The sequence below is a fragment of the Lynx rufus genome, unplaced genomic scaffold (assembly GCF_022079265.1).
Source record: "Lynx rufus isolate CCGP_SWC_20201006 ecotype Redwood Valley unplaced genomic scaffold, mLynRuf1.p SCAF_25, whole genome shotgun sequence".
In the NCBI taxonomy this organism is placed as follows: domain Eukaryota; kingdom Metazoa; phylum Chordata; class Mammalia; order Carnivora; family Felidae; genus Lynx; species Lynx rufus.
The window spans coordinates 19,387,589-19,414,478 of record NW_025814840.1 but is presented as its reverse complement, the minus strand read 5'-3'; the positions used below and the strand labels follow the sequence as shown (position 1 = coordinate 19,414,478).

Sequence of the window (26,890 nt, the reverse complement as noted above, 5' to 3'; positions counted from 1 at the left end):
GACCCAGGGAGCCCAGGCCTGTGGCGGAGGCCGAGTGTGGGGTCTCGCTGCCCCGCCCTCCCGCCCGCTCCTGGGTTCTTGGATCCACCCACCCACCCACCCCCCACCCTCCAGTCCCCAGGCGCCAGCCCCCGGTCCCGCCCTCCCCGCACCCCCCCACCCCTCCGTGCGTGCGGGTGCAGTGGCAGGAAAGGTGCAAAGCTGGGGCGTGGCTTCCAGCCGGTGCAGTGGGATTTAGCGTGGGGCGGGGAGCGGGGAGCGGCGAGCGGACGCCTTGTGAAGTACCGTGGGGTGTGCGGGCTCGGGGGGCTGGGGGGGGCGGGGCGGGGCGGGGCGGGGCCAGACTAGGCCAGGCCCGACCGCTTTGCCGGCCCGGGAGGGGCTGAGGGAGCAGTGGCCGGGGTGTGTTTGGCCCCAGGAGTCGCGCTCCCCGGGGAGAGAGGGACACACGGAGGGAGGGGGGAGGGGCGGCGGGCGCCAAAGGAGAGGTCAAGGAGGCCAGAGGCAAAAGGCAAAAGGCAAAAGGCAAAAGCAAAAAGCAAAAGCCTACAGCACCCGGTATTCCCAGGCGGTCTCCCATCCAAGTACTAACCAGGCCCGACCCTGCTTAGCTTCCGAGATCAGACGAGATCGGGCGCGTTCAGGGTGGTATGGCCGTAGACGCCGGCGGCAGCCGCTGGGCGCCTCAAGAGCCTGCTCCACGCGTCCCAAGCCCAGCGGGTGCCGCGCTTCACCCATGCACGCGCCTGCCTGCCTGCCTGCCTGCCTGCCTGCCTGCCGCCTGGCCGCCGCCGCCCTCCGCCGCGGGCCCCGGGCGGGTGGCGGAGGCGGCGCAAGAGGACCCTGGCAAGGCGCTGTGGCGCAAGCCCCGGCCTTCACCGATCCCGGGACTCTTGCAGGCTGCTCCCGGCTTGGCCCCACGCCCGCCTCCGCTTCCATCCCGCACCGCACCGCACCACGTCGGGCCGCTCACTGGGAAGAGGGTGGAAGCGAGCGTGGGGCATCCGGCCGGACGTGCCATCTGGGCCCCCCCCCCCCCGCCCCCCGCCGGGTTCTCAGCGCCTCCGCCCCAGTCCCAGGGCGAGCGCAGCCAGCCGCCCCCCCGACCCCGCCTTTCCCTCCCGTCCGCCCCACCTGGGGCAAAGCCACCCCCGAGGCCCCAGCGCCCCCAGAGAACATCACCAGCCCGAGCCCGCTGCCCTGGCTGGGCCTCGCGCAACGCCGGGGGCCCTGGGGATGAGGGCTCGAGGGAGGGAAGAGGTCCGGGACCCAGGGAGCCCAGGCCTGTGGCGGAGGCCGAGTGTGGGGTCTCGCTGCCCCGCCCTCCCGCCCGCTCCTGGGTTCTTGGATCCACCCACCCACCCACCCCCCACCCTCCAGTCCCCAGGCGCCAGCCCCCGGTCCCGCCCTCCCCGCACCCCCCCACCCCTCCGTGCGTGCGGGTGCAGTGGCAGGAAAGGTGCAAAGCTGGGGCGTGGCTTCCAGCCGGTGCAGTGGGATTTAGCGTGGGGCGGGGAGCGGGGAGCGGCGAGCGGACGCCTTGTGAAGTACCGTGGGGTGTGCGGGCTCGGGGGGCTGGGGGGGGCGGGGCGGGGCGGGGCGGGGCCAGACTAGGCCAGGCCCGACCGCTTTGCCGGCCCGGGAGGGGCTGAGGGAGCAGTGGCCGGGGTGTGTTTGGCCCCAGGAGTCGCGCTCCCCGGGGAGAGAGGGACACACGGAGGGAGGGGGGAGGGGCGGCGGGCGCCAAAGGAGAGGTCAAGGAGGCCAGAGGCAAAAGGCAAAAGGCAAAAGGCAAAAGCAAAAAGCAAAAGCCTACAGCACCCGGTATTCCCAGGCGGTCTCCCATCCAAGTACTAACCAGGCCCGACCCTGCTTAGCTTCCGAGATCAGACGAGATCGGGCGCGTTCAGGGTGGTATGGCCGTAGACGCCGGCGGCAGCCGCTGGGCGCCTCAAGAGCCTGCTCCACGCGTCCCAAGCCCAGCGGGTGCCGCGCTTCACCCATGCACGCGCCTGCCTGCCTGCCTGCCTGCCTGCCTGCCTGCCGCCTGGCCGCCGCCGCCCTCCGCCGCGGGCCCCGGGCGGGTGGCGGAGGCGGCGCAAGAGGACCCTGGCAAGGCGCTGTGGCGCAAGCCCCGGCCTTCACCGATCCCGGGACTCTTGCAGGCTGCTCCCGGCTTGGCCCCACGCCCGCCTCCGCTTCCATCCCGCACCGCACCGCACCACGTCGGGCCGCTCACTGGGAAGAGGGTGGAAGCGAGCGTGGGGCATCCGGCCGGACGTGCCATCTGGGCCCCCCCCCCCCCCGCCCCCCGCCGGGTTCTCAGCGCCTCCGCCCCAGTCCCAGGGCGAGCGCAGCCAGCCGCCCCCCCGACCCCGCCTTTCCCTCCCGTCCGCCCCACCTGGGGCAAAGCCACCCCCGAGGCCCCAGCGCCCCCAGAGAACATCACCAGCCCGAGCCCGCTGCCCTGGCTGGGCCTCGCGCAACGCCGGGGGCCCTGGGGATGAGGGCTCGAGGGAGGGAAGAGGTCCGGGACCCAGGGAGCCCAGGCCTGTGACGGAGGCCGAGTGTGGGGTCTCGCTGCCCCGCCCTCCCGCCCGCTCCTGGGTTCTTGGATCCACCCACCCACCCACCCCCCACCCTCCAGTCCCCAGGCGCCAGCCCCCGGTCCCGCCCTCCCCGCACCCCCCCACCCCTCCGTGCGTGCGGGTGCAGTGGCAGGAAAGGTGCAAAGCTGGGGCGTGGCTTCCAGCCGGTGCAGTGGGATTTAGCGTGGGGCGGGGAGCGGGGAGCGGCGAGCGGACGCCTTGTGAAGTACCGTGGGGTGTGCGGGCTCGGGGGGCTGGGGGGGGCGGGGCGGGGCGGGGCGGGGCCAGACTAGGCCAGGCCCGACCGCTTTGCCGGCCCGGGAGGGGCTGAGGGAGCAGTGGCCGGGGTGTGTTTGGCCCCAGGAGTCGCGCTCCCCGGGGAGAGAGGGACACACGGAGGGAGGGGGGAGGGGCGGCGGGCGCCAAAGGAGAGGTCAAGGAGGCCAGAGGCAAAAGGCAAAAGGCAAAAGGCAAAAGCAAAAAGCAAAAGCCTACAGCACCCGGTATTCCCAGGCGGTCTCCCATCCAAGTACTAACCAGGCCCGACCCTGCTTAGCTTCCGAGATCAGACGAGATCGGGCGCGTTCAGGGTGGTATGGCCGTAGACGCCGGCGGCAGCCGCTGGGCGCCTCAAGAGCCTGCTCCACGCGTCCCAAGCCCAGCGGGTGCCGCGCTTCACCCATGCACGCGCCTGCCTGCCTGCCTGCCTGCCTGCCTGCCTGCCGCCTGGCCGCCGCCGCCCTCCGCCGCGGGCCCCGGGCGGGTGGCGGAGGCGGCGCAAGAGGACCCTGGCAAGGCGCTGTGGCGCAAGCCCCGGCCTTCACCGATCCCGGGACTCTTGCAGGCTGCTCCCGGCTTGGCCCCACGCCCGCCTCCGCTTCCATCCCGCACCGCACCGCACCACGTCGGGCCGCTCACTGGGAAGAGGGTGGAAGCGAGCGTGGGGCATCCGGCCGGACGTGCCATCTGGGCCCCCCCCCCCCCGCCCCCCGCCGGGTTCTCAGCGCCTCCGCCCCAGTCCCAGGGCGAGCGCAGCCAGCCGCCCCCCCGACCCCGCCTTTCCCTCCCGTCCGCCCCACCTGGGGCAAAGCCACCCCCGAGGCCCCAGCGCCCCCAGAGAACATCACCAGCCCGAGCCCGCTGCCCTGGCTGGGCCTCGCGCAACGCCGGGGGCCCTGGGGATGAGGGCTCGAGGGAGGGAAGAGGTCCGGGACCCAGGGAGCCCAGGCCTGTGGCGGAGGCCGAGTGTGGGGTCTCGCTGCCCCGCCCTCCCGCCCGCTCCTGGGTTCTTGGATCCACCCACCCACCCACCCCCCACCCTCCAGTCCCCAGGCGCCAGCCCCCGGTCCCGCCCTCCCCGCACCCCCCCACCCCTCCGTGCGTGCGGGTGCAGTGGCAGGAAAGGTGCAAAGCTGGGGCGTGGCTTCCAGCCGGTGCAGTGGGATTTAGCGTGGGGCGGGGAGCGGGGAGCGGCGAGCGGACGCCTTGTGAAGTACCGTGGGGTGTGCGGGCTCGGGGGGCTGGGGGGGGCGGGGCGGGGCGGGGCGGGGCCAGACTAGGCCAGGCCCGACCGCTTTGCCGGCCCGGGAGGGGCTGAGGGAGCAGTGGCCGGGGTGTGTTTGGCCCCAGGAGTCGCGCTCCCCGGGGAGAGAGGGACACACGGAGGGAGGGGGGAGGGGCGGCGGGCGCCAAAGGAGAGGTCAAGGAGGCCAGAGGCAAAAGGCAAAAGGCAAAAGGCAAAAGCAAAAAGCAAAAGCCTACAGCACCCGGTATTCCCAGGCGGTCTCCCATCCAAGTACTAACCAGGCCCGACCCTGCTTAGCTTCCGAGATCAGACGAGATCGGGCGCGTTCAGGGTGGTATGGCCGTAGACGCCGGCGGCAGCCGCTGGGCGCCTCAAGAGCCTGCTCCACGCGTCCCAAGCCCAGCGGGTGCCGCGCTTCACCCATGCACGCGCCTGCCTGCCTGCCTGCCTGCCTGCCTGCCTGCCGCCTGGCCGCCGCCGCCCTCCGCCGCGGGCCCCGGGCGGGTGGCGGAGGCGGCGCAAGAGGACCCTGGCAAGGCGCTGTGGCGCAAGCCCCGGCCTTCACCGATCCCGGGACTCTTGCAGGCTGCTCCCGGCTTGGCCCCACGCCCGCCTCCGCTTCCATCCCGCACCGCACCGCACCACGTCGGGCCGCTCACTGGGAAGAGGGTGGAAGCGAGCGTGGGGCATCCGGCCGGACGTGCCATCTGGGCCCCCCCCCCCCCCGCCCCCCGCCGGGTTCTCAGCGCCTCCGCCCCAGTCCCAGGGCGAGCGCAGCCAGCCGCCCCCCCGACCCCGCCTTTCCCTCCCGTCCGCCCCACCTGGGGCAAAGCCACCCCCGAGGCCCCAGCGCCCCCAGAGAACATCACCAGCCCGAGCCCGCTGCCCTGGCTGGGCCTCGCGCAACGCCGGGGGCCCTGGGGATGAGGGCTCGAGGGAGGGAAGAGGTCCGGGACCCAGGGAGCCCAGGCCTGTGGCGGAGGCCGAGTGTGGGGTCTCGCTGCCCCGCCCTCCCGCCCGCTCCTGGGTTCTTGGATCCACCCACCCACCCACCCCCCACCCTCCAGTCCCCAGGCGCCAGCCCCCGGTCCCGCCCTCCCCGCACCCCCCCACCCCTCCGTGCGTGCGGGTGCAGTGGCAGGAAAGGTGCAAAGCTGGGGCGTGGCTTCCAGCCGGTGCAGTGGGATTTAGCGTGGGGCGGGGAGCGGGGAGCGGCGAGCGGACGCCTTGTGAAGTACCGTGGGGTGTGCGGGCTCGGGGGGCTGGGGGGGGCGGGGCGGGGCGGGGCGGGGCCAGACTAGGCCAGGCCCGACCGCTTTGCCGGCCCGGGAGGGGCTGAGGGAGCAGTGGCCGGGGTGTGTTTGGCCCCAGGAGTCGCGCTCCCCGGGGAGAGAGGGACACACGGAGGGAGGGGGGAGGGGCGGCGGGCGCCAAAGGAGAGGTCAAGGAGGCCAGAGGCAAAAGGCAAAAGGCAAAAGGCAAAAGCAAAAAGCAAAAGCCTACAGCACCCGGTATTCCCAGGCGGTCTCCCATCCAAGTACTAACCAGGCCCGACCCTGCTTAGCTTCCGAGATCAGACGAGATCGGGCGCGTTCAGGGTGGTATGGCCGTAGACGCCGGCGGCAGCCGCTGGGCGCCTCAAGAGCCTGCTCCACGCGTCCCAAGCCCAGCGGGTGCCGCGCTTCACCCATGCACGCGCCTGCCTGCCTGCCTGCCTGCCTGCCTGCCTGCCGCCTGGCCGCCGCCGCCCTCCGCCGCGGGCCCCGGGCGGGTGGCGGAGGCGGCGCAAGAGGACCCTGGCAAGGCGCTGTGGCGCAAGCCCCGGCCTTCACCGATCCCGGGACTCTTGCAGGCTGCTCCCGGCTTGGCCCCACGCCCGCCTCCGCTTCCATCCCGCACCGCACCGCACCACGTCGGGCCGCTCACTGGGAAGAGGGTGGAAGCGAGCGTGGGGCATCCGGCCGGACGTGCCATCTGGGCCCCCCCCCCCCCGCCCCCCGCCGGGTTCTCAGCGCCTCCGCCCCAGTCCCAGGGCGAGCGCAGCCAGCCGCCCCCCCGACCCCGCCTTTCCCTCCCGTCCGCCCCACCTGGGGCAAAGCCACCCCCGAGGCCCCAGCGCCCCCAGAGAACATCACCAGCCCGAGCCCGCTGCCCTGGCTGGGCCTCGCGCAACGCCGGGGGCCCTGGGGATGAGGGCTCGAGGGAGGGAAGAGGTCCGGGACCCAGGGAGCCCAGGCCTGTGGCGGAGGCCGAGTGTGGGGTCTCGCTGCCCCGCCCTCCCGCCCGCTCCTGGGTTCTTGGATCCACCCACCCACCCACCCCCCACCCTCCAGTCCCCAGGCGCCAGCCCCCGGTCCCGCCCTCCCCGCACCCCCCCACCCCTCCGTGCGTGCGGGTGCAGTGGCAGGAAAGGTGCAAAGCTGGGGCGTGGCTTCCAGCCGGTGCAGTGGGATTTAGCGTGGGGCGGGGAGCGGGGAGCGGCGAGCGGACGCCTTGTGAAGTACCGTGGGGTGTGCGGGCTCGGGGGGCTGGGGGGGGCGGGGCGGGGCGGGGCGGGGCCAGACTAGGCCAGGCCCGACCGCTTTGCCGGCCCGGGAGGGGCTGAGGGAGCAGTGGCCGGGGTGTGTTTGGCCCCAGGAGTCGCGCTCCCCGGGGAGAGAGGGACACACGGAGGGAGGGGGGAGGGGCGGCGGGCGCCAAAGGAGAGGTCAAGGAGGCCAGAGGCAAAAGGCAAAAGGCAAAAGGCAAAAGCAAAAAGCAAAAGCCTACAGCACCCGGTATTCCCAGGCGGTCTCCCATCCAAGTACTAACCAGGCCCGACCCTGCTTAGCTTCCGAGATCAGACGAGATCGGGCGCGTTCAGGGTGGTATGGCCGTAGACGCCGGCGGCAGCCGCTGGGCGCCTCAAGAGCCTGCTCCACGCGTCCCAAGCCCAGCGGGTGCCGCGCTTCACCCATGCACGCGCCTGCCTGCCTGCCTGCCTGCCTGCCTGCCTGCCGCCTGGCCGCCGCCGCCCTCCGCCGCGGGCCCCGGGCGGGTGGCGGAGGCGGCGCAAGAGGACCCTGGCAAGGCGCTGTGGCGCAAGCCCCGGCCTTCACCGATCCCGGGACTCTTGCAGGCTGCTCCCGGCTTGGCCCCACGCCCGCCTCCGCTTCCATCCCGCACCGCACCGCACCACGTCGGGCCGCTCACTGGGAAGAGGGTGGAAGCGAGCGTGGGGCATCCGGCCGGACGTGCCATCTGGGCCCCCCCCCCCCCGCCCCCCGCCGGGTTCTCAGCGCCTCCGCCCCAGTCCCAGGGCGAGCGCAGCCAGCCGCCCCCCCGACCCCGCCTTTCCCTCCCGTCCGCCCCACCTGGGGCAAAGCCACCCCCGAGGCCCCAGCGCCCCCAGAGAACATCACCAGCCCGAGCCCGCTGCCCTGGCTGGGCCTCGCGCAACGCCGGGGGCCCTGGGGATGAGGGCTCGAGGGAGGGAAGAGGTCCGGGACCCAGGGAGCCCAGGCCTGTGGCGGAGGCCGAGTGTGGGGTCTCGCTGCCCCGCCCTCCCGCCCGCTCCTGGGTTCTTGGATCCACCCACCCACCCACCCCCCACCCTCCAGTCCCCAGGCGCCAGCCCCCGGTCCCGCCCTCCCCGCACCCCCCCACCCCTCCGTGCGTGCGGGTGCAGTGGCAGGAAAGGTGCAAAGCTGGGGCGTGGCTTCCAGCCGGTGCAGTGGGATTTAGCGTGGGGCGGGGAGCGGGGAGCGGCGAGCGGACGCCTTGTGAAGTACCGTGGGGTGTGCGGGCTCGGGGGGCTGGGGGGGGCGGGGCGGGGCGGGGCGGGGCCAGACTAGGCCAGGCCCGACCGCTTTGCCGGCCCGGGAGGGGCTGAGGGAGCAGTGGCCGGGGTGTGTTTGGCCCCAGGAGTCGCGCTCCCCGGGGAGAGAGGGACACACGGAGGGAGGGGGGAGGGGCGGCGGGCGCCAAAGGAGAGGTCAAGGAGGCCAGAGGCAAAAGGCAAAAGGCAAAAGGCAAAAGCAAAAAGCAAAAGCCTACAGCACCCGGTATTCCCAGGCGGTCTCCCATCCAAGTACTAACCAGGCCCGACCCTGCTTAGCTTCCGAGATCAGACGAGATCGGGCGCGTTCAGGGTGGTATGGCCGTAGACGCCGGCGGCAGCCGCTGGGCGCCTCAAGAGCCTGCTCCACGCGTCCCAAGCCCAGCGGGTGCCGCGCTTCACCCATGCACGCGCCTGCCTGCCTGCCTGCCTGCCTGCCTGCCTGCCGCCTGGCCGCCGCCGCCCTCCGCCGCGGGCCCCGGGCGGGTGGCGGAGGCGGCGCAAGAGGACCCTGGCAAGGCGCTGTGGCGCAAGCCCCGGCCTTCACCGATCCCGGGACTCTTGCAGGCTGCTCCCGGCTTGGCCCCACGCCCGCCTCCGCTTCCATCCCGCACCGCACCGCACCACGTCGGGCCGCTCACTGGGAAGAGGGTGGAAGCGAGCGTGGGGCATCCGGCCGGACGTGCCATCTGGGCCCCCCCCCCCCCCGCCCCCCGCCGGGTTCTCAGCGCCTCCGCCCCAGTCCCAGGGCGAGCGCAGCCAGCCGCCCCCCCGACCCCGCCTTTCCCTCCCGTCCGCCCCACCTGGGGCAAAGCCACCCCCGAGGCCCCAGCGCCCCCAGAGAACATCACCAGCCCGAGCCCGCTGCCCTGGCTGGGCCTCGCGCAACGCCGGGGGCCCTGGGGATGAGGGCTCGAGGGAGGGAAGAGGTCCGGGACCCAGGGAGCCCAGGCCTGTGACGGAGGCCGAGTGTGGGGTCTCGCTGCCCCGCCCTCCCGCCCGCTCCTGGGTTCTTGGATCCACCCACCCACCCACCCCCCACCCTCCAGTCCCCAGGCGCCAGCCCCCGGTCCCGCCCTCCCCGCACCCCCCCACCCCTCCGTGCGTGCGGGTGCAGTGGCAGGAAAGGTGCAAAGCTGGGGCGTGGCTTCCAGCCGGTGCAGTGGGATTTAGCGTGGGGCGGGGAGCGGGGAGCGGCGAGCGGACGCCTTGTGAAGTACCGTGGGGTGTGCGGGCTCGGGGGGCTGGGGGGGGCGGGGCGGGGCGGGGCGGGGCCAGACTAGGCCAGGCCCGACCGCTTTGCCGGCCCGGGAGGGGCTGAGGGAGCAGTGGCCGGGGTGTGTTTGGCCCCAGGAGTCGCGCTCCCCGGGGAGAGAGGGACACACGGAGGGAGGGGGGAGGGGCGGCGGGCGCCAAAGGAGAGGTCAAGGAGGCCAGAGGCAAAAGGCAAAAGGCAAAAGGCAAAAGCAAAAAGCAAAAGCCTACAGCACCCGGTATTCCCAGGCGGTCTCCCATCCAAGTACTAACCAGGCCCGACCCTGCTTAGCTTCCGAGATCAGACGAGATCGGGCGCGTTCAGGGTGGTATGGCCGTAGACGCCGGCGGCAGCCGCTGGGCGCCTCAAGAGCCTGCTCCACGCGTCCCAAGCCCAGCGGGTGCCGCGCTTCACCCATGCACGCGCCTGCCTGCCTGCCTGCCTGCCTGCCTGCCTGCCGCCTGGCCGCCGCCGCCCTCCGCCGCGGGCCCCGGGCGGGTGGCGGAGGCGGCGCAAGAGGACCCTGGCAAGGCGCTGTGGCGCAAGCCCCGGCCTTCACCGATCCCGGGACTCTTGCAGGCTGCTCCCGGCTTGGCCCCACGCCCGCCTCCGCTTCCATCCCGCACCGCACCGCACCACGTCGGGCCGCTCACTGGGAAGAGGGTGGAAGCGAGCGTGGGGCATCCGGCCGGACGTGCCATCTGGGCCCCCCCCCCCCCGCCCCCCGCCGGGTTCTCAGCGCCTCCGCCCCAGTCCCAGGGCGAGCGCAGCCAGCCGCCCCCCCGACCCCGCCTTTCCCTCCCGTCCGCCCCACCTGGGGCAAAGCCACCCCCGAGGCCCCAGCGCCCCCAGAGAACATCACCAGCCCGAGCCCGCTGCCCTGGCTGGGCCTCGCGCAACGCCGGGGGCCCTGGGGATGAGGGCTCGAGGGAGGGAAGAGGTCCGGGACCCAGGGAGCCCAGGCCTGTGGCGGAGGCCGAGTGTGGGGTCTCGCTGCCCCGCCCTCCCGCCCGCTCCTGGGTTCTTGGATCCACCCACCCACCCACCCCCCACCCTCCAGTCCCCAGGCGCCAGCCCCCGGTCCCGCCCTCCCCGCACCCCCCCACCCCTCCGTGCGTGCGGGTGCAGTGGCAGGAAAGGTGCAAAGCTGGGGCGTGGCTTCCAGCCGGTGCAGTGGGATTTAGCGTGGGGCGGGGAGCGGGGAGCGGCGAGCGGACGCCTTGTGAAGTACCGTGGGGTGTGCGGGCTCGGGGGGCTGGGGGGGGCGGGGCGGGGCGGGGCGGGGCCAGACTAGGCCAGGCCCGACCGCTTTGCCGGCCCGGGAGGGGCTGAGGGAGCAGTGGCCGGGGTGTGTTTGGCCCCAGGAGTCGCGCTCCCCGGGGAGAGAGGGACACACGGAGGGAGGGGGGAGGGGCGGCGGGCGCCAAAGGAGAGGTCAAGGAGGCCAGAGGCAAAAGGCAAAAGGCAAAAGGCAAAAGCAAAAAGCAAAAGCCTACAGCACCCGGTATTCCCAGGCGGTCTCCCATCCAAGTACTAACCAGGCCCGACCCTGCTTAGCTTCCGAGATCAGACGAGATCGGGCGCGTTCAGGGTGGTATGGCCGTAGACGCCGGCGGCAGCCGCTGGGCGCCTCAAGAGCCTGCTCCACGCGTCCCAAGCCCAGCGGGTGCCGCGCTTCACCCATGCACGCGCCTGCCTGCCTGCCTGCCTGCCTGCCTGCCTGCCGCCTGGCCGCCGCCGCCCTCCGCCGCGGGCCCCGGGCGGGTGGCGGAGGCGGCGCAAGAGGACCCTGGCAAGGCGCTGTGGCGCAAGCCCCGGCCTTCACCGATCCCGGGACTCTTGCAGGCTGCTCCCGGCTTGGCCCCACGCCCGCCTCCGCTTCCATCCCGCACCGCACCGCACCACGTCGGGCCGCTCACTGGGAAGAGGGTGGAAGCGAGCGTGGGGCATCCGGCCGGACGTGCCATCTGGGCCCCCCCCCCCCCCGCCCCCCGCCGGGTTCTCAGCGCCTCCGCCCCAGTCCCAGGGCGAGCGCAGCCAGCCGCCCCCCCGACCCCGCCTTTCCCTCCCGTCCGCCCCACCTGGGGCAAAGCCACCCCCGAGGCCCCAGCGCCCCCAGAGAACATCACCAGCCCGAGCCCGCTGCCCTGGCTGGGCCTCGCGCAACGCCGGGGGCCCTGGGGATGAGGGCTCGAGGGAGGGAAGAGGTCCGGGACCCAGGGAGCCCAGGCCTGTGGCGGAGGCCGAGTGTGGGGTCTCGCTGCCCCGCCCTCCCGCCCGCTCCTGGGTTCTTGGATCCACCCACCCACCCACCCCCCACCCTCCAGTCCCCAGGCGCCAGCCCCCGGTCCCGCCCTCCCCGCACCCCCCCACCCCTCCGTGCGTGCGGGTGCAGTGGCAGGAAAGGTGCAAAGCTGGGGCGTGGCTTCCAGCCGGTGCAGTGGGATTTAGCGTGGGGCGGGGAGCGGGGAGCGGCGAGCGGACGCCTTGTGAAGTACCGTGGGGTGTGCGGGCTCGGGGGGCTGGGGGGGGCGGGGCGGGGCGGGGCGGGGCCAGACTAGGCCAGGCCCGACCGCTTTGCCGGCCCGGGAGGGGCTGAGGGAGCAGTGGCCGGGGTGTGTTTGGCCCCAGGAGTCGCGCTCCCCGGGGAGAGAGGGACACACGGAGGGAGGGGGGAGGGGCGGCGGGCGCCAAAGGAGAGGTCAAGGAGGCCAGAGGCAAAAGGCAAAAGGCAAAAGGCAAAAGCAAAAAGCAAAAGCCTACAGCACCCGGTATTCCCAGGCGGTCTCCCATCCAAGTACTAACCAGGCCCGACCCTGCTTAGCTTCCGAGATCAGACGAGATCGGGCGCGTTCAGGGTGGTATGGCCGTAGACGCCGGCGGCAGCCGCTGGGCGCCTCAAGAGCCTGCTCCACGCGTCCCAAGCCCAGCGGGTGCCGCGCTTCACCCATGCACGCGCCTGCCTGCCTGCCTGCCTGCCTGCCTGCCTGCCGCCTGGCCGCCGCCGCCCTCCGCCGCGGGCCCCGGGCGGGTGGCGGAGGCGGCGCAAGAGGACCCTGGCAAGGCGCTGTGGCGCAAGCCCCGGCCTTCACCGATCCCGGGACTCTTGCAGGCTGCTCCCGGCTTGGCCCCACGCCCGCCTCCGCTTCCATCCCGCACCGCACCGCACCACGTCGGGCCGCTCACTGGGAAGAGGGTGGAAGCGAGCGTGGGGCATCCGGCCGGACGTGCCATCTGGGCCCCCCCCCCCCCCGCCCCCCGCCGGGTTCTCAGCGCCTCCGCCCCAGTCCCAGGGCGAGCGCAGCCAGCCGCCCCCCCGACCCCGCCTTTCCCTCCCGTCCGCCCCACCTGGGGCAAAGCCACCCCCGAGGCCCCAGCGCCCCCAGAGAACATCACCAGCCCGAGCCCGCTGCCCTGGCTGGGCCTCGCGCAACGCCGGGGGCCCTGGGGATGAGGGCTCGAGGGAGGGAAGAGGTCCGGGACCCAGGGAGCCCAGGCCTGTGGCGGAGGCCGAGTGTGGGGTCTCGCTGCCCCGCCCTCCCGCCCGCTCCTGGGTTCTTGGATCCACCCACCCACCCACCCCCCACCCTCCAGTCCCCAGGCGCCAGCCCCCGGTCCCGCCCTCCCCGCACCCCCCCACCCCTCCGTGCGTGCGGGTGCAGTGGCAGGAAAGGTGCAAAGCTGGGGCGTGGCTTCCAGCCGGTGCAGTGGGATTTAGCGTGGGGCGGGGAGCGGGGAGCGGCGAGCGGACGCCTTGTGAAGTACCGTGGGGTGTGCGGGCTCGGGGGGCTGGGGGGGGCGGGGCGGGGCGGGGCGGGGCCAGACTAGGCCAGGCCCGACCGCTTTGCCGGCCCGGGAGGGGCTGAGGGAGCAGTGGCCGGGGTGTGTTTGGCCCCAGGAGTCGCGCTCCCCGGGGAGAGAGGGACACACGGAGGGAGGGGGGAGGGGCGGCGGGCGCCAAAGGAGAGGTCAAGGAGGCCAGAGGCAAAAGGCAAAAGGCAAAAGGCAAAAGCAAAAAGCAAAAGCCTACAGCACCCGGTATTCCCAGGCGGTCTCCCATCCAAGTACTAACCAGGCCCGACCCTGCTTAGCTTCCGAGATCAGACGAGATCGGGCGCGTTCAGGGTGGTATGGCCGTAGACGCCGGCGGCAGCCGCTGGGCGCCTCAAGAGCCTGCTCCACGCGTCCCAAGCCCAGCGGGTGCCGCGCTTCACCCATGCACGCGCCTGCCTGCCTGCCTGCCTGCCTGCCTGCCTGCCGCCTGGCCGCCGCCGCCCTCCGCCGCGGGCCCCGGGCGGGTGGCGGAGGCGGCGCAAGAGGACCCTGGCAAGGCGCTGTGGCGCAAGCCCCGGCCTTCACCGATCCCGGGACTCTTGCAGGCTGCTCCCGGCTTGGCCCCACGCCCGCCTCCGCTTCCATCCCGCACCGCACCGCACCACGTCGGGCCGCTCACTGGGAAGAGGGTGGAAGCGAGCGTGGGGCATCCGGCCGGACGTGCCATCTGGGCCCCCCCCCCCCCGCCCCCCGCCGGGTTCTCAGCGCCTCCGCCCCAGTCCCAGGGCGAGCGCAGCCAGCCGCCCCCCCGACCCCGCCTTTCCCTCCCGTCCGCCCCACCTGGGGCAAAGCCACCCCCGAGGCCCCAGCGCCCCCAGAGAACATCACCAGCCCGAGCCCGCTGCCCTGGCTGGGCCTCGCGCAACGCCGGGGGCCCTGGGGATGAGGGCTCGAGGGAGGGAAGAGGTCCGGGACCCAGGGAGCCCAGGCCTGTGGCGGAGGCCGAGTGTGGGGTCTCGCTGCCCCGCCCTCCCGCCCGCTCCTGGGTTCTTGGATCCACCCACCCACCCACCCCCCACCCTCCAGTCCCCAGGCGCCAGCCCCCGGTCCCGCCCTCCCCGCACCCCCCCACCCCTCCGTGCGTGCGGGTGCAGTGGCAGGAAAGGTGCAAAGCTGGGGCGTGGCTTCCAGCCGGTGCAGTGGGATTTAGCGTGGGGCGGGGAGCGGGGAGCGGCGAGCGGACGCCTTGTGAAGTACCGTGGGGTGTGCTGGCTCGGGGGGCTGGGGGGGGCGGGGCGGGGCGGGGCGGGGCCAGACTAGGCCAGGCCCGACCGCTTTGCCGGCCCGGGAGGGGCTGAGGGAGCAGTGGCCGGGGTGTGTTTGGCCCCAGGAGTCGCGCTCCCCGGGGAGAGAGGGACACACGGAGGGAGGGGGGAGGGGCGGCGGGCGCCAAAGGAGAGGTCAAGGAGGCCAGAGGCAAAAGGCAAAAGGCAAAAGGCAAAAGCAAAAAGCAAAAGCCTACAGCACCCGGTATTCCCAGGCGGTCTCCCATCCAAGTACTAACCAGGCCCGACCCTGCTTAGCTTCCGAGATCAGACGAGATCGGGCGCGTTCAGGGTGGTATGGCCGTAGACGCCGGCGGCAGCCGCTGGGCGCCTCAAGAGCCTGCTCCACGCGTCCCAAGCCCAGCGGGTGCCGCGCTTCACCCATGCACGCGCCTGCCTGCCTGCCTGCCTGCCTGCCTGCCTGCCGCCTGGCCGCCGCCGCCCTCCGCCGCGGGCCCCGGGCGGGTGGCGGAGGCGGCGCAAGAGGACCCTGGCAAGGCGCTGTGGCGCAAGCCCCGGCCTTCACCGATCCCGGGACTCTTGCAGGCTGCTCCCGGCTTGGCCCCACGCCCGCCTCCGCTTCCATCCCGCACCGCACCGCACCACGTCGGGCCGCTCACTGGGAAGAGGGTGGAAGCGAGCGTGGGGCATCCGGCCGGACGTGCCATCTGGGCCCCCCCCCCCCCGCCCCCCGCCGGGTTCTCAGCGCCTCCGCCCCAGTCCCAGGGCGAGCGCAGCCAGCCGCCCCCCCGACCCCGCCTTTCCCTCCCGTCCGCCCCACCTGGGGCAAAGCCACCCCCGAGGCCCCAGCGCCCCCAGAGAACATCACCAGCCCGAGCCCGCTGCCCTGGCTGGGCCTCGCGCAACGCCGGGGGCCCTGGGGATGAGGGCTCGAGGGAGGGAAGAGGTCCGGGACCCAGGGAGCCCAGGCCTGTGGCGGAGGCCGAGTGTGGGGTCTCGCTGCCCCGCCCTCCCGCCCGCTCCTGGGTTCTTGGATCCACCCACCCACCCACCCCCCACCCTCCAGTCCCCAGGCGCCAGCCCCCGGTCCCGCCCTCCCCGCACCCCCCCACCCCTCCGTGCGTGCGGGTGCAGTGGCAGGAAAGGTGCAAAGCTGGGGCGTGGCTTCCAGCCGGTGCAGTGGGATTTAGCGTGGGGCGGGGAGCGGGGAGCGGCGAGCGGACGCCTTGTGAAGTACCGTGGGGTGTGCGGGCTCGGGGGGCTGGGGGGGGCGGGGCGGGGCGGGGCGGGGCCAGACTAGGCCAGGCCCGACCGCTTTGCCGGCCCGGGAGGGGCTGAGGGAGCAGTGGCCGGGGTGTGTTTGGCCCCAGGAGTCGCGCTCCCCGGGGAGAGAGGGACACACGGAGGGAGGGGGGAGGGGCGGCGGGCGCCAAAGGAGAGGTCAAGGAGGCCAGAGGCAAAAGGCAAAAGGCAAAAGGCAAAAGCAAAAAGCAAAAGCCTACAGCACCCGGTATTCCCAGGCGGTCTCCCATCCAAGTACTAACCAGGCCCGACCCTGCTTAGCTTCCGAGATCAGACGAGATCGGGCGCGTTCAGGGTGGTATGGCCGTAGACGCCGGCGGCAGCCGCTGGGCGCCTCAAGAGCCTGCTCCACGCGTCCCAAGCCCAGCGGGTGCCGCGCTTCACCCATGCACGCGCCTGCCTGCCTGCCTGCCTGCCTGCCTGCCTGCCGCCTGGCCGCCGCCGCCCTCCGCCGCGGGCCCCGGGCGGGTGGCGGAGGCGGCGCAAGAGGACCCTGGCAAGGCGCTGTGGCGCAAGCCCCGGCCTTCACCGATCCCGGGACTCTTGCAGGCTGCTCCCGGCTTGGCCCCACGCCCGCCTCCGCTTCCATCCCGCACCGCACCGCACCACGTCGGGCCGCTCACTGGGAAGAGGGTGGAAGCGAGCGTGGGGCATCCGGCCGGACGTGCCATCTGGGCCCCCCCCCCCCCCGCCCCCCGCCGGGTTCTCAGCGCCTCCGCCCCAGTCCCAGGGCGAGCGCAGCCAGCCGCCCCCCCGACCCCGCCTTTCCCTCCCGTCCGCCCCACCTGGGGCAAAGCCACCCCCGAGGCCCCAGCGCCCCCAGAGAACATCACCAGCCCGAGCCCGCTGCCCTGGCTGGGCCTCGCGCAACGCCGGGGGCCCTGGGGATGAGGGCTCGAGGGAGGGAAGAGGTCCGGGACCCAGGGAGCCCAGGCCTGTGGCGGAGGCCGAGTGTGGGGTCTCGCTGCCCCGCCCTCCCGCCCGCTCCTGGGTTCTTGGATCCACCCACCCACCCACCCCCCACCCTCCAGTCCCCAGGCGCCAGCCCCCGGTCCCGCCCTCCCCGCACCCCCCCACCCCTCCGTGCGTGCGGGTGCAGTGGCAGGAAAGGTGCAAAGCTGGGGCGTGGCTTCCAGCCGGTGCAGTGGGATTTAGCGTGGGGCGGGGAGCGGGGAGCGGCGAGCGGACGCCTTGTGAAGTACCGTGGGGTGTGCGGGCTCGGGGGGCTGGGGGGGGCGGGGCGGGGCGGGGCGGGGCCAGACTAGGCCAGGCCCGACCGCTTTGCCGGCCCGGGAGGGGCTGAGGGAGCAGTGGCCGGGGTGTGTTTGGCCCCAGGAGTCGCGCTCCCCGGGGAGAGAGGGACACACGGAGGGAGGGGGGAGGGGCGGCGGGCGCCAAAGGAGAGGTCAAGGAGGCCAGAGGCAAAAGGCAAAAGGCAAAAGGCAAAAGCAAAAAGCAAAAGCCTACAGCACCCGGTATTCCCAGGCGGTCTCCCATCCAAGTACTAACCAGGCCCGACCCTGCTTAGCTTCCGAGATCAGACGAGATCGGGCGCGTTCAGGGTGGTATGGCCGTAGACGCCGGCGGCAGCCGCTGGGCGCCTCAAGAGCCTGCTCCACGCGTCCCAAGCCCAGCGGGTGCCGCGCTTCACCCATGCACGCGCCTGCCTGCCTGCCTGCCTGCCTGCCTGCCTGCCGCCTGGCCGCCGCCGCCCTCCGCCGCGGGCCCCGGGCGGGTGGCGGAGGCGGCGCAAGAGGACCCTGGCAAGGCGCTGTGGCGCAAGCCCCGGCCTTCACCGATCCCGGGACTCTTGCAGGCTGCTCCCGGCTTGGCCCCACGCCCGCCTCCGCTTCCATCCCGCACCGCACCGCACCACGTCGGGCCGCTCACTGGGAAGAGGGTGGAAGCGAGCGTGGGGCATCCGGCCGGACGTGCCATCTGGGCCCCCCCCCCCCCGCCCCCCGCCGGGTTCTCAGCGCCTCCGCCCCAGTCCCAGGGCGAGCGCAGCCAGCCGCCCCCCCGACCCCGCCTTTCCCTCCCGTCCGCCCCACCTGGGGCAAAGCCACCCCCGAGGCCCCAGCGCCCCCAGAGAACATCACCAGCCCGAGCCCGCTGCCCTGGCTGGGCCTCGCGCAACGCCGGGGGCCCTGGGGATGAGGGCTCGAGGGAGGGAAGAGGTCCGGGACCCAGGGAGCCCAGGCCTGTGGCGGAGGCCGAGTGTGGGGTCTCGCTGCCCCGCCCTCCCGCCCGCTCCTGGGTTCTTGGATCCACCCACCCACCCACCCCCCACCCTCCAGTCCCCAGGCGCCAGCCCCCGGTCCCGCCCTCCCCGCACCCCCCCACCCCTCCGTGCGTGCGGGTGCAGTGGCAGGAAAGGTGCAAAGCTGGGGCGTGGCTTCCAGCCGGTGCAGTGGGATTTAGCGTGGGGCGGGGAGCGGGGAGCGGCGAGCGGACGCCTTGTGAAGTACCGTGGGGTGTGCTGGCTCGGGGGGCTGGGGGGGGCGGGGCGGGGCGGGGCGGGGCCAGACTAGGCCAGGCCCGACCGCTTTGCCGGCCCGGGAGGGGCTGAGGGAGCAGTGGCCGGGGTGTGTTTGGCCCCAGGAGTCGCGCTCCCCGGGGAGAGAGGGACACACGGAGGGAGGGGGGAGGGGCGGCGGGCGCCAAAGGAGAGGTCAAGGAGGCCAGAGGCAAAAGGCAAAAGGCAAAAGGCAAAAGCAAAAAGCAAAAGCCTACAGCACCCGGTATTCCCAGGCGGTCTCCCATCCAAGTACTAACCAGGCCCGACCCTGCTTAGCTTCCGAGATCAGACGAGATCGGGCGCGTTCAGGGTGGTATGGCCGTAGACGCCGGCGGCAGCCGCTGGGCGCCTCAAGAGCCTGCTCCACGCGTCCCAAGCCCAGCGGGTGCCGCGCTTCACCCATGCACGCGCCTGCCTGCCTGCCTGCCTGCCTGCCTGCCTGCCGCCTGGCCGCCGCCGCCCTCCGCCGCGGGCCCCGGGCGGGTGGCGGAGGCGGCGCAAGAGGACCCTGGCAAGGCGCTGTGGCGCAAGCCCCGGCCTTCACCGATCCCGGGACTCTTGCAGGCTGCTCCCGGCTTGGCCCCACGCCCGCCTCCGCTTCCATCCCGCACCGCACCGCACCACGTCGGGCCGCTCACTGGGAAGAGGGTGGAAGCGAGCGTGGGGCATCCGGCCGGACGTGCCATCTGGGCCCCCCCCCCCCCGCCCCCCGCCGGGTTCTCAGCGCCTCCGCCCCAGTCCCAGGGCGAGCGCAGCCAGCCGCCCCCCCGACCCCGCCTTTCCCTCCCGTCCGCCCCACCTGGGGCAAAGCCACCCCCGAGGCCCCAGCGCCCCCAGAGAACATCACCAGCCCGAGCCCGCTGCCCTGGCTGGGCCTCGCGCAACGCCGGGGGCCCTGGGGATGAGGGCTCGAGGGAGGGAAGAGGTCCGGGACCCAGGGAGCCCAGGCCTGTGGCGGAGGCCGAGTGTGGGGTCTCGCTGCCCCGCCCTCCCGCCCGCTCCTGGGTTCTTGGATCCACCCACCCACCCACCCCCCACCCTCCAGTCCCCAGGCGCCAGCCCCCGGTCCCGCCCTCCCCGCACCCCCCCACCCCTCCGTGCGTGCGGGTGCAGTGGCAGGAAAGGTGCAAAGCTGGGGCGTGGCTTCCAGCCGGTGCAGTGGGATTTAGCGTGGGGCGGGGAGCGGGGAGCGGCGAGCGGACGCCTTGTGAAGTACCGTGGGGTGTGCGGGCTCGGGGGGCTGGGGGGGGCGGGGCGGGGCGGGGCGGGGCCAGACTAGGCCAGGCCCGACCGCTTTGCCGGCCCGGGAGGGGCTGAGGGAGCAGTGGCCGGGGTGTGTTTGGCCCCAGGAGTCGCGCTCCCCGGGGAGAGAGGGACACACGGAGGGAGGGGGGAGGGGCGGCGGGCGCCAAAGGAGAGGTCAAGGAGGCCAGAGGCAAAAGGCAAAAGGCAAAAGGCAAAAGCAAAAAGCAAAAGCCTACAGCACCCGGTATTCCCAGGCGGTCTCCCATCCAAGTACTAACCAGGCCCGACCCTGCTTAGCTTCCGAGATCAGACGAGATCGGGCGCGTTCAGGGTGGTATGGCCGTAGACGCCGGCGGCAGCCGCTGGGCGCCTCAAGAGCCTGCTCCACGCGTCCCAAGCCCAGCGGGTGCCGCGCTTCACCCATGCACGCGCCTGCCTGCCTGCCTGCCTGCCTGCCTGCCTGCCGCCTGGCCGCCGCCGCCCTCCGCCGCGGGCCCCGGGCGGGTGGCGGAGGCGGCGCAAGAGGACCCTGGCAAGGCGCTGTGGCGCAAGCCCCGGCCTTCACCGATCCCGGGACTCTTGCAGGCTGCTCCCGGCTTGGCCCCACGCCCGCCTCCGCTTCCATCCCGCACCGCACCGCACCACGTCGGGCCGCTCACTGGGAAGAGGGTGGAAGCGAGCGTGGGGCATCCGGCCGGACGTGCCATCTGGGCCCCCCCCCCCCCGCCCCCCGCCGGGTTCTCAGCGCCTCCGCCCCAGTCCCAGGGCGAGCGCAGCCAGCCGCCCCCCCGACCCCGCCTTTCCCTCCCGTCCGCCCCACCTGGGGCAAAGCCACCCCCGAGGCCCCAGCGCCCCCAGAGAACATCACCAGCCCGAGCCCGCTGCCCTGGCTGGGCCTCGCGCAACGCCGGGGGCCCTGGGGATGAGGGCTCGAGGGAGGGAAGAGGTCCGGGACCCAGGGAGCCCAGGCCTGTGACGGAGGCCGAGTGTGGGGTCTCGCTGCCCCGCCCTCCCGCCCGCTCCTGGGTTCTTGGATCCACCCACCCACCCACCCCCCACCCTCCAGTCCCCAGGCGCCAGCCCCCGGTCCCGCCCTCCCCGCACCCCCCCACCCCTCCGTGCGTGCGGGTGCAGTGGCAGGAAAGGTGCAAAGCTGGGGCGTGGCTTCCAGCCGGTGCAGTGGGATTTAGCGTGGGGCGGGGAGCGGGGAGCGGCGAGCGGACGCCTTGTGAAGTACCGTGGGGTGTGCGGGCTCGGGGGGCTGGGGGGGGCGGGGCGGGGCGGGGCGGGGCCAGACTAGGCCAGGCCCGACCGCTTTGCCGGCCCGGGAGGGGCTGAGGGAGCAGTGGCTGGGGTGTGTTTGGCCCCAGGAGTCGCGCTCCCCGGGGAGAGAGGGACACACGGAGGGAGGGGGGAGGGGCGGCGGGCGCCAAAGGAGAGGTCAAGGAGGCCAGAGGCAAAAGGCAAAAGGCAAAAGGCAAAAGCAAAAAGCAAAAGCCTACAGCACCCGGTATTCCCAGGCGGTCTCCCATCCAAGTACTAACCAGGCCCGACCCTGCTTAGCTTCCGAGATCAGACGAGATCGGGCGCGTTCAGGGTGGTATGGCCGTAGACGCCGGCGGCAGCCGCTGGGCGCCTCAAGAGCCTGCTCCACGCGTCCCAAGCCCAGCGGGTGCCGCGCTTCACCCATGCACGCGCCTGCCTGCCTGCCTGCCTGCCTGCCTGCCTGCCGCCTGGCCGCCGCCGCCCTCCGCCGCGGGCCCCGGGCGGGTGGCGGAGGCGGCGCAAGAGGACCCTGGCAAGGCGCTGTGGCGCAAGCCCCGGCCTTCACCGATCCCGGGACTCTTGCAGGCTGCTCCCGGCTTGGCCCCACGCCCGCCTCCGCTTCCATCCCGCACCGCACCGCACCACGTCGGGCCGCTCACTGGGAAGAGGGTGGAAGCGAGCGTGGGGCATCCGGCCGGACGTGCCATCTGGGCCCCCCCCCCCCCCCCGCCCCCCGCCGGGTTCTCAGCGCCTCCGCCCCAGTCCCAGGGCGAGCGCAGCCAGCCGCCCCCCCGACCCCGCCTTTCCCTCCCGTCCGCCCCACCTGGGGCAAAGCCACCCCCGAGGCCCCAGCGCCCCCAGAGAACATCACCAGCCCGAGCCCGCTGCCCTGGCTGGGCCTCGCGCAACGCCGGGGGCCCTGGGGATGAGGGCTCGAGGGAGGGAAGAGGTCCGGGACCCAGGGAGCCCAGGCCTGTGGCGGAGGCCGAGTGTGGGGTCTCGCTGCCCCGCCCTCCCGCCCGCTCCTGGGTTCTTGGATCCACCCACCCACCCACCCCCCACCCTCCAGTCCCCAGGCGCCAGCCCCCGGTCCCGCCCTCCCCGCACCCCCCCACCCCTCCGTGCGTGCGGGTGCAGTGGCAGGAAAGGTGCAAAGCTGGGGCGTGGCTTCCAGCCGGTGCAGTGGGATTTAGCGTGGGGCGGGGAGCGGGGAGCGGCGAGCGGACGCCTTGTGAAGTACCGTGGGGTGTGCGGGCTCGGGGGGCTGGGGGGGGCGGGGCGGGGCGGGGCGGGGCCAGACTAGGCCAGGCCCGACCGCTTTGCCGGCCCGGGAGGGGCTGAGGGAGCAGTGGCCGGGGTGTGTTTGGCCCCAGGAGTCGCGCTCCCCGGGGAGAGAGGGACACACGGAGGGAGGGGGGAGGGGCGGCGGGCGCCAAAGGAGAGGTCAAGGAGGCCAGAGGCAAAAGGCAAAAGGCAAAAGGCAAAAGCAAAAAGCAAAAGCCTACAGCACCCGGTATTCCGAGGCGGTCTCCCATCCAAGTACTAACCAGGCCCGACCCTGCTTAGCTTCCGAGATCAGACGAGATCGGGCGCGTTCAGGGTGGTATGGCCGTAGACGCCGGCGGCAGCCGCTGGGCGCCTCAAGAGCCTGCTCCACGCGTCCCAAGCCCAGCGGGTGCCGCGCTTCACCCATGCACGCGCCTGCCTGCCTGCCTGCCTGCCTGCCTGCCTGCCGCCTGGCCGCCGCCGCCCTCCGCCGCGGGCCCCGGGCGGGTGGCGGAGGCGGCGCAAGAGGACCCTGGCAAGGCGCTGTGGCGCAAGCCCCGGCCTTCACCGATCCCGGGACTCTTGCAGGCTGCTCCCGGCTTGGCCCCACGCCCGCCTCCGCTTCCATCCCGCACCGCACCGCACCACGTCGGGCCGCTCACTGGGAAGAGGGTGGAAGCGAGCGTGGGGCATCCGGCCGGACGTGCCATCTGGGCCCCCCCCCCCCCGCCCCCCGCCGGGTTCTCAGCGCCTCCGCCCCAGTCCCAGGGCGAGCGCAGCCAGCCGCCCCCCCGACCCCGCCTTTCCCTCCCGTCCGCCCCACCTGGGGCAAAGCCACCCCCGAGGCCCCAGCGCCCCCAGAGAACATCACCAGCCCGAGCCCGCTGCCCTGGCTGGGCCTCGCGCAACGCCGGGGGCCCTGGGGATGAGGGCTCGAGGGAGGGAAGAGGTCCGGGACCCAGGGAGCCCAGGCCTGTGGCGGAGGCCGAGTGTGGGGTCTCGCTGCCCCGCCCTCCCGCCCGCTCCTGGGTTCTTGGATCCACCCACCCACCCACCCCCCACCCTCCAGTCCCCAGGCGCCAGCCCCCGGTCCCGCCCTCCCCGCACCCCCCCACCCCTCCGTGCGTGCGGGTGCAGTGGCAGGAAAGGTGCAAAGCTGGGGCGTGGCTTCCAGCCGGTGCAGTGGGATTTAGCGTGGGGCGGGGAGCGGGGAGCGGCGAGCGGACGCCTTGTGAAGTACCGTGGGGTGTGCGGGCTCGGGGGGCTGGGGGGGGCGGGGCGGGGCGGGGCGGGGCCAGACTAGGCCAGGCCCGACCGCTTTGCCGGCCCGGGAGGGGCTGAGGGAGCAGTGGCCGGGGTGTGTTTGGCCCCAGGAGTCGCGCTCCCCGGGGAGAGAGGGACACACGGAGGGAGGGGGGAGGGGCGGCGGGCGCCAAAGGAGAGGTCAAGGAGGCCAGAGGCAAAAGGCAAAAGGCAAAAGGCAAAAGCAAAAAGCAAAAGCCTACAGCACCCGGTATTCCCAGGCGGTCTCCCATCCAAGTACTAACCAGGCCCGACCCTGCTTAGCTTCCGAGATCAGACGAGATCGGGCGCGTTCAGGGTGGTATGGCCGTAGACGCCGGCGGCAGCCGCTGGGCGCCTCAAGAGCCTGCTCCACGCGTCCCAAGCCCAGCGGGTGCCGCGCTTCACCCATGCACGCGCCTGCCTGCCTGCCTGCCTGCCTGCCTGCCTGCCGCCTGGCCGCCGCCGCCCTCCGCCGCGGGCCCCGGGCGGGTGGCGGAGGCGGCGCAAGAGGACCCTGGCAAGGCGCTGTGGCGCAAGCCCCGGCCTTCACCGATCCCGGGACTCTTGCAGGCTGCTCCCGGCTTGGCCCCACGCCCGCCTCCGCTTCCATCCCGCACCGCACCGCACCACGTCGGGCCGCTCACTGGGAAGAGGGTGGAAGCGAGCGTGGGGCATCCGGCCGGACGTGCCATCTGGGCCCCCCCCCCCCCGCCCCCCGCCGGGTTCTCAGCGCCTCCGCCCCAGTCCCAGGGCGAGCGCAGCCAGCCGCCCCCCCGACCCCGCCTTTCCCTCCCGTCCGCCCCACCTGGGGCAAAGCCACCCCCGAGGCCCCAGCGCCCCCAGAGAACATCACCAGCCCGAGCCCGCTGCCCTGGCTGGGCCTCGCGCAACGCCGGGGGCCCTGGGGATGAGGGCTCGAGGGAGGGAAGAGGTCCGGGACCCAGGGAGCCCAGGCCTGTGGCGGAGGCCGAGTGTGGGGTCTCGCTGCCCCGCCCTCCCGCCCGCTCCTGGGTTCTTGGATCCACCCACCCACCCACCCCCCACCCTCCAGTCCCCAGGCGCCAGCCCCCGGTCCCGCCCTCCCCGCACCCCCCCACCCCTCCGTGCGTGCGGGTGCAGTGGCAGGAAAGGTGCAAAGCTGGGGCGTGGCTTCCAGCCGGTGCAGTGGGATTTAGCGTGGGGCGGGGAGCGGGGAGCGGCGAGCGGACGCCTTGTGAAGTACCGTGGGGTGTGCGGGCTCGGGGGGCTGGGGGGGGCGGGGCGGGGCGGGGCGGGGCCAGACTAGGCCAGGCCCGACCGCTTTGCCGGCCCGGGAGGGGCTGAGGGAGCAGTGGCCGGGGTGTGTTTGGCCCCAGGAGTCGCGCTCCCCGGGGAGAGAGGGACACACGGAGGGAGGGGGGAGGGGCGGCGGGCGCCAAAGGAGAGGTCAAGGAGGCCAGAGGCAAAAGGCAAAAGGCAAAAGGCAAAAGCAAAAAGCAAAAGCCTACAGCACCCGGTATTCCCAGGCGGTCTCCCATCCAAGTACTAACCAGGCCCGACCCTGCTTAGCTTCCGAGATCAGACGAGATCGGGCGCGTTCAGGGTGGTATGGCCGTAGACGCCGGCGGCAGCCGCTGGGCGCCTCAAGAGCCTGCTCCACGCGTCCCAAGCCCAGCGGGTGCCGCGCTTCACCCATGCACGCGCCTGCCTGCCTGCCTGCCTGCCTGCCTGCCTGCCGCCTGGCCGCCGCCGCCCTCCGCCGCGGGCCCCGGGCGGGTGGCGGAGGCGGCGCAAGAGGACCCTGGCAAGGCGCTGTGGCGCAAGCCCCGGCCTTCACCGATCCCGGGACTCTTGCAGGCTGCTCCCGGCTTGGCCCCACGCCCGCCTCCGCTTCCATCCCGCACCGCACCGCACCACGTCGGGCCGCTCACTGGGAAGAGGGTGGAAGCGAGCGTGGGGCATCCGGCCGGACGTGCCATCTGGGCCCCCCCCCCCCCGCCCCCCGCCGGGTTCTCAGCGCCTCCGCCCCAGTCCCAGGGCGAGCGCAGCCAGCCGCCCCCCCGACCCCGCCTTTCCCTCCCGTCCGCCCCACCTGGGGCAAAGCCACCCCCGAGGCCCCAGCGCCCCCAGAGAACATCACCAGCCCGAGCCCGCTGCCCTGGCTGGGCCTCGCGCAACGCCGGGGGCCCTGGGGATGAGGGCTCGAGGGAGGGAAGAGGTCCGGGACCCAGGGAGCCCAGGCCTGTGGCGGAGGCCGAGTGTGGGGTCTCGCTGCCCCGCCCTCCCGCCCGCTCCTGGGTTCTTGGATCCACCCACCCACCCACCCCCCACCCTCCAGTCCCCAGGCGCCAGCCCCCGGTCCCGCCCTCCCCGCACCCCCCCACCCCTCCGTGCGTGCGGGTGCAGTGGCAGGAAAGGTGCAAAGCTGGGGCGTGGCTTCCAGCCGGTGCAGTGGGATTTAGCGTGGGGCGGGGAGCGGGGAGCGGCGAGCGGACGCCTTGTGAAGTACCGTGGGGTGTGCGGGCTCGGGGGGCTGGGGGGGGCGGGGCGGGGCGGGGCGGGGCCAGACTAGGCCAGGCCCGACCGCTTTGCCGGCCCGGGAGGGGCTGAGGGAGCAGTGGCCGGGGTGTGTTTGGCCCCAGGAGTCGCGCTCCCCGGGGAGAGAGGGACACACGGAGGGAGGGGGGAGGGGCGGCGGGCGCCAAAGGAGAGGTCAAGGAGGCCAGAGGCAAAAGGCAAAAGGCAAAAGGCAAAAGCAAAAAGCAAAAAGCAAAAGCCTACAGCACCCGGTATTCCCAGGCGGTCTCCCATCCAAGTACTAACCAGGCCCGACCCTGCTTAGCTTCCGAGATCAGACGAGATCGGGCGCGTTCAGGGTGGTATGGCCGTAGACGCCGGCGGCAGCCGCTGGGCGCCTCAAGAGCCTGCTCCACGCGTCCCAAGCCCAGCGGGTGCCGCGCTTCACCCATGCACGCGCCTGCCTGCCTGCCTGCCTGCCTGCCTGCCTGCCGCCTGGCCGCCGCCGCCCTCCGCCGCGGGCCCCGGGCGGGTGGCGGAGGCGGCGCAAGAGGACCCTGGCAAGGCGCTGTGGCGCAAGCCCCGGCCTTCACCGATCCCGGGACTCTTGCAGGCTGCTCCCGGCTTGGCCCCACGCCCGCCTCCGCTTCCATCCCGCACCGCACCGCACCACGTCGGGCCGCTCACTGGGAAGAGGGTGGAAGCGAGCGTGGGGCATCCGGCCGGACGTGCCATCTGGGCCCCCCCCCCCCCCGCCCCCCGCCGGGTTCTCAGCGCCTCCGCCCCAGTCCCAGGGCGAGCGCAGCCAGCCGCCCCCCCGACCCCGCCTTTCCCTCCCGTCCGCCCCACCTGGGGCAAAGCCACCCCCGAGGCCCCAGCGCCCCCAGAGAACATCACCAGCCCGAGCCCGCTGCCCTGGCTGGGCCTCGCGCAACGCCGGGGGCCCTGGGGATGAGGGCTCGAGGGAGGGAAGAGGTCCGGGACCCAGGGAGCCCAGGCCTGTGACGGAGGCCGAGTGTGGGGTCTCGCTGCCCCGCCCTCCCGCCCGCTCCTGGGTTCTTGGATCCACCCACCCACCCACCCCCCACCCTCCAGTCCCCAGGCGCCAGCCCCCGGTCCCGCCCTCCCCGCACCCCCCCACCCCTCCGTGCGTGCGGGTGCAGTGGCAGGAAAGGTGCAAAGCTGGGGCGTGGCTTCCAGCCGGTGCAGTGGGATTTAGCGTGGGGCGGGGAGCGGGGAGCGGCGAGCGGACGCCTTGTGAAGTACCG

The 26,890-nt window shown here is 73.7% G+C and overlaps 21 non-coding genes across 21 annotated transcripts; all 21 read right to left on the bottom strand.

The window, feature by feature from the left end:
- Positions 1-543: 543 nt before the first annotated feature.
- LOC124518782 (5S ribosomal RNA) lies at positions 544-662 on the bottom strand. Its single transcript, XR_006963806.1, has one exon. It is a non-coding gene; the product is annotated as a 5S ribosomal RNA (ribosomal RNA).
- A 1,147-nt stretch (positions 663-1,809) lies between these two features.
- LOC124518781 (5S ribosomal RNA) lies at positions 1,810-1,928 on the bottom strand. The gene has a single exon (XR_006963805.1). It is a non-coding gene; the product is annotated as a 5S ribosomal RNA (ribosomal RNA).
- Positions 1,929-3,076: 1,148 nt separating this feature from the next.
- On the bottom strand, positions 3,077-3,195 carry LOC124518780 (5S ribosomal RNA). The gene has a single exon (XR_006963804.1). It is a non-coding gene; the product is annotated as a 5S ribosomal RNA (ribosomal RNA).
- Positions 3,196-4,342: 1,147 nt separating this feature from the next.
- LOC124518779 (5S ribosomal RNA) lies at positions 4,343-4,461 on the bottom strand. The gene has a single exon (XR_006963802.1). It is a non-coding gene; the product is annotated as a 5S ribosomal RNA (ribosomal RNA).
- Positions 4,462-5,609: 1,148 nt separating this feature from the next.
- Positions 5,610-5,728, bottom strand: LOC124518778 (5S ribosomal RNA). Its single transcript, XR_006963801.1, has one exon. It is a non-coding gene; the product is annotated as a 5S ribosomal RNA (ribosomal RNA).
- Positions 5,729-6,875: 1,147 nt separating this feature from the next.
- On the bottom strand, positions 6,876-6,994 carry LOC124518777 (5S ribosomal RNA). Its single transcript, XR_006963800.1, has one exon. It is a non-coding gene; the product is annotated as a 5S ribosomal RNA (ribosomal RNA).
- Positions 6,995-8,141: 1,147 nt separating this feature from the next.
- Positions 8,142-8,260, bottom strand: LOC124518776 (5S ribosomal RNA). Its single transcript, XR_006963799.1, has one exon. It is a non-coding gene; the product is annotated as a 5S ribosomal RNA (ribosomal RNA).
- A 1,148-nt stretch (positions 8,261-9,408) lies between these two features.
- Positions 9,409-9,527, bottom strand: LOC124518775 (5S ribosomal RNA). Its single transcript, XR_006963798.1, has one exon. It is a non-coding gene; the product is annotated as a 5S ribosomal RNA (ribosomal RNA).
- A 1,147-nt stretch (positions 9,528-10,674) lies between these two features.
- LOC124518774 (5S ribosomal RNA) lies at positions 10,675-10,793 on the bottom strand. The gene has a single exon (XR_006963796.1). It is a non-coding gene; the product is annotated as a 5S ribosomal RNA (ribosomal RNA).
- Positions 10,794-11,941: 1,148 nt separating this feature from the next.
- LOC124518773 (5S ribosomal RNA) lies at positions 11,942-12,060 on the bottom strand. Its single transcript, XR_006963795.1, has one exon. It is a non-coding gene; the product is annotated as a 5S ribosomal RNA (ribosomal RNA).
- A 1,148-nt stretch (positions 12,061-13,208) lies between these two features.
- Positions 13,209-13,327, bottom strand: LOC124518771 (5S ribosomal RNA). Its single transcript, XR_006963793.1, has one exon. It is a non-coding gene; the product is annotated as a 5S ribosomal RNA (ribosomal RNA).
- A 1,147-nt stretch (positions 13,328-14,474) lies between these two features.
- On the bottom strand, positions 14,475-14,593 carry LOC124518770 (5S ribosomal RNA). Its single transcript, XR_006963792.1, has one exon. It is a non-coding gene; the product is annotated as a 5S ribosomal RNA (ribosomal RNA).
- A 1,147-nt stretch (positions 14,594-15,740) lies between these two features.
- Positions 15,741-15,859, bottom strand: LOC124518769 (5S ribosomal RNA). The gene has a single exon (XR_006963790.1). It is a non-coding gene; the product is annotated as a 5S ribosomal RNA (ribosomal RNA).
- A 1,148-nt stretch (positions 15,860-17,007) lies between these two features.
- Positions 17,008-17,126, bottom strand: LOC124518768 (5S ribosomal RNA). Its single transcript, XR_006963789.1, has one exon. It is a non-coding gene; the product is annotated as a 5S ribosomal RNA (ribosomal RNA).
- Positions 17,127-18,273: 1,147 nt separating this feature from the next.
- Positions 18,274-18,392, bottom strand: LOC124518767 (5S ribosomal RNA). The gene has a single exon (XR_006963788.1). It is a non-coding gene; the product is annotated as a 5S ribosomal RNA (ribosomal RNA).
- A 1,147-nt stretch (positions 18,393-19,539) lies between these two features.
- On the bottom strand, positions 19,540-19,658 carry LOC124518766 (5S ribosomal RNA). Its single transcript, XR_006963787.1, has one exon. It is a non-coding gene; the product is annotated as a 5S ribosomal RNA (ribosomal RNA).
- Positions 19,659-20,805: 1,147 nt separating this feature from the next.
- Positions 20,806-20,924, bottom strand: LOC124518765 (5S ribosomal RNA). The gene has a single exon (XR_006963786.1). It is a non-coding gene; the product is annotated as a 5S ribosomal RNA (ribosomal RNA).
- A 1,150-nt stretch (positions 20,925-22,074) lies between these two features.
- On the bottom strand, positions 22,075-22,193 carry LOC124518879 (5S ribosomal RNA). The gene has a single exon (XR_006963900.1). It is a non-coding gene; the product is annotated as a 5S ribosomal RNA (ribosomal RNA).
- A 1,147-nt stretch (positions 22,194-23,340) lies between these two features.
- Positions 23,341-23,459, bottom strand: LOC124518764 (5S ribosomal RNA). Its single transcript, XR_006963784.1, has one exon. It is a non-coding gene; the product is annotated as a 5S ribosomal RNA (ribosomal RNA).
- Positions 23,460-24,606: 1,147 nt separating this feature from the next.
- LOC124518763 (5S ribosomal RNA) lies at positions 24,607-24,725 on the bottom strand. The gene has a single exon (XR_006963783.1). It is a non-coding gene; the product is annotated as a 5S ribosomal RNA (ribosomal RNA).
- Positions 24,726-25,879: 1,154 nt separating this feature from the next.
- LOC124518762 (5S ribosomal RNA) lies at positions 25,880-25,998 on the bottom strand. Its single transcript, XR_006963782.1, has one exon. It is a non-coding gene; the product is annotated as a 5S ribosomal RNA (ribosomal RNA).
- Positions 25,999-26,890: the final 892 nt, after the last annotated feature.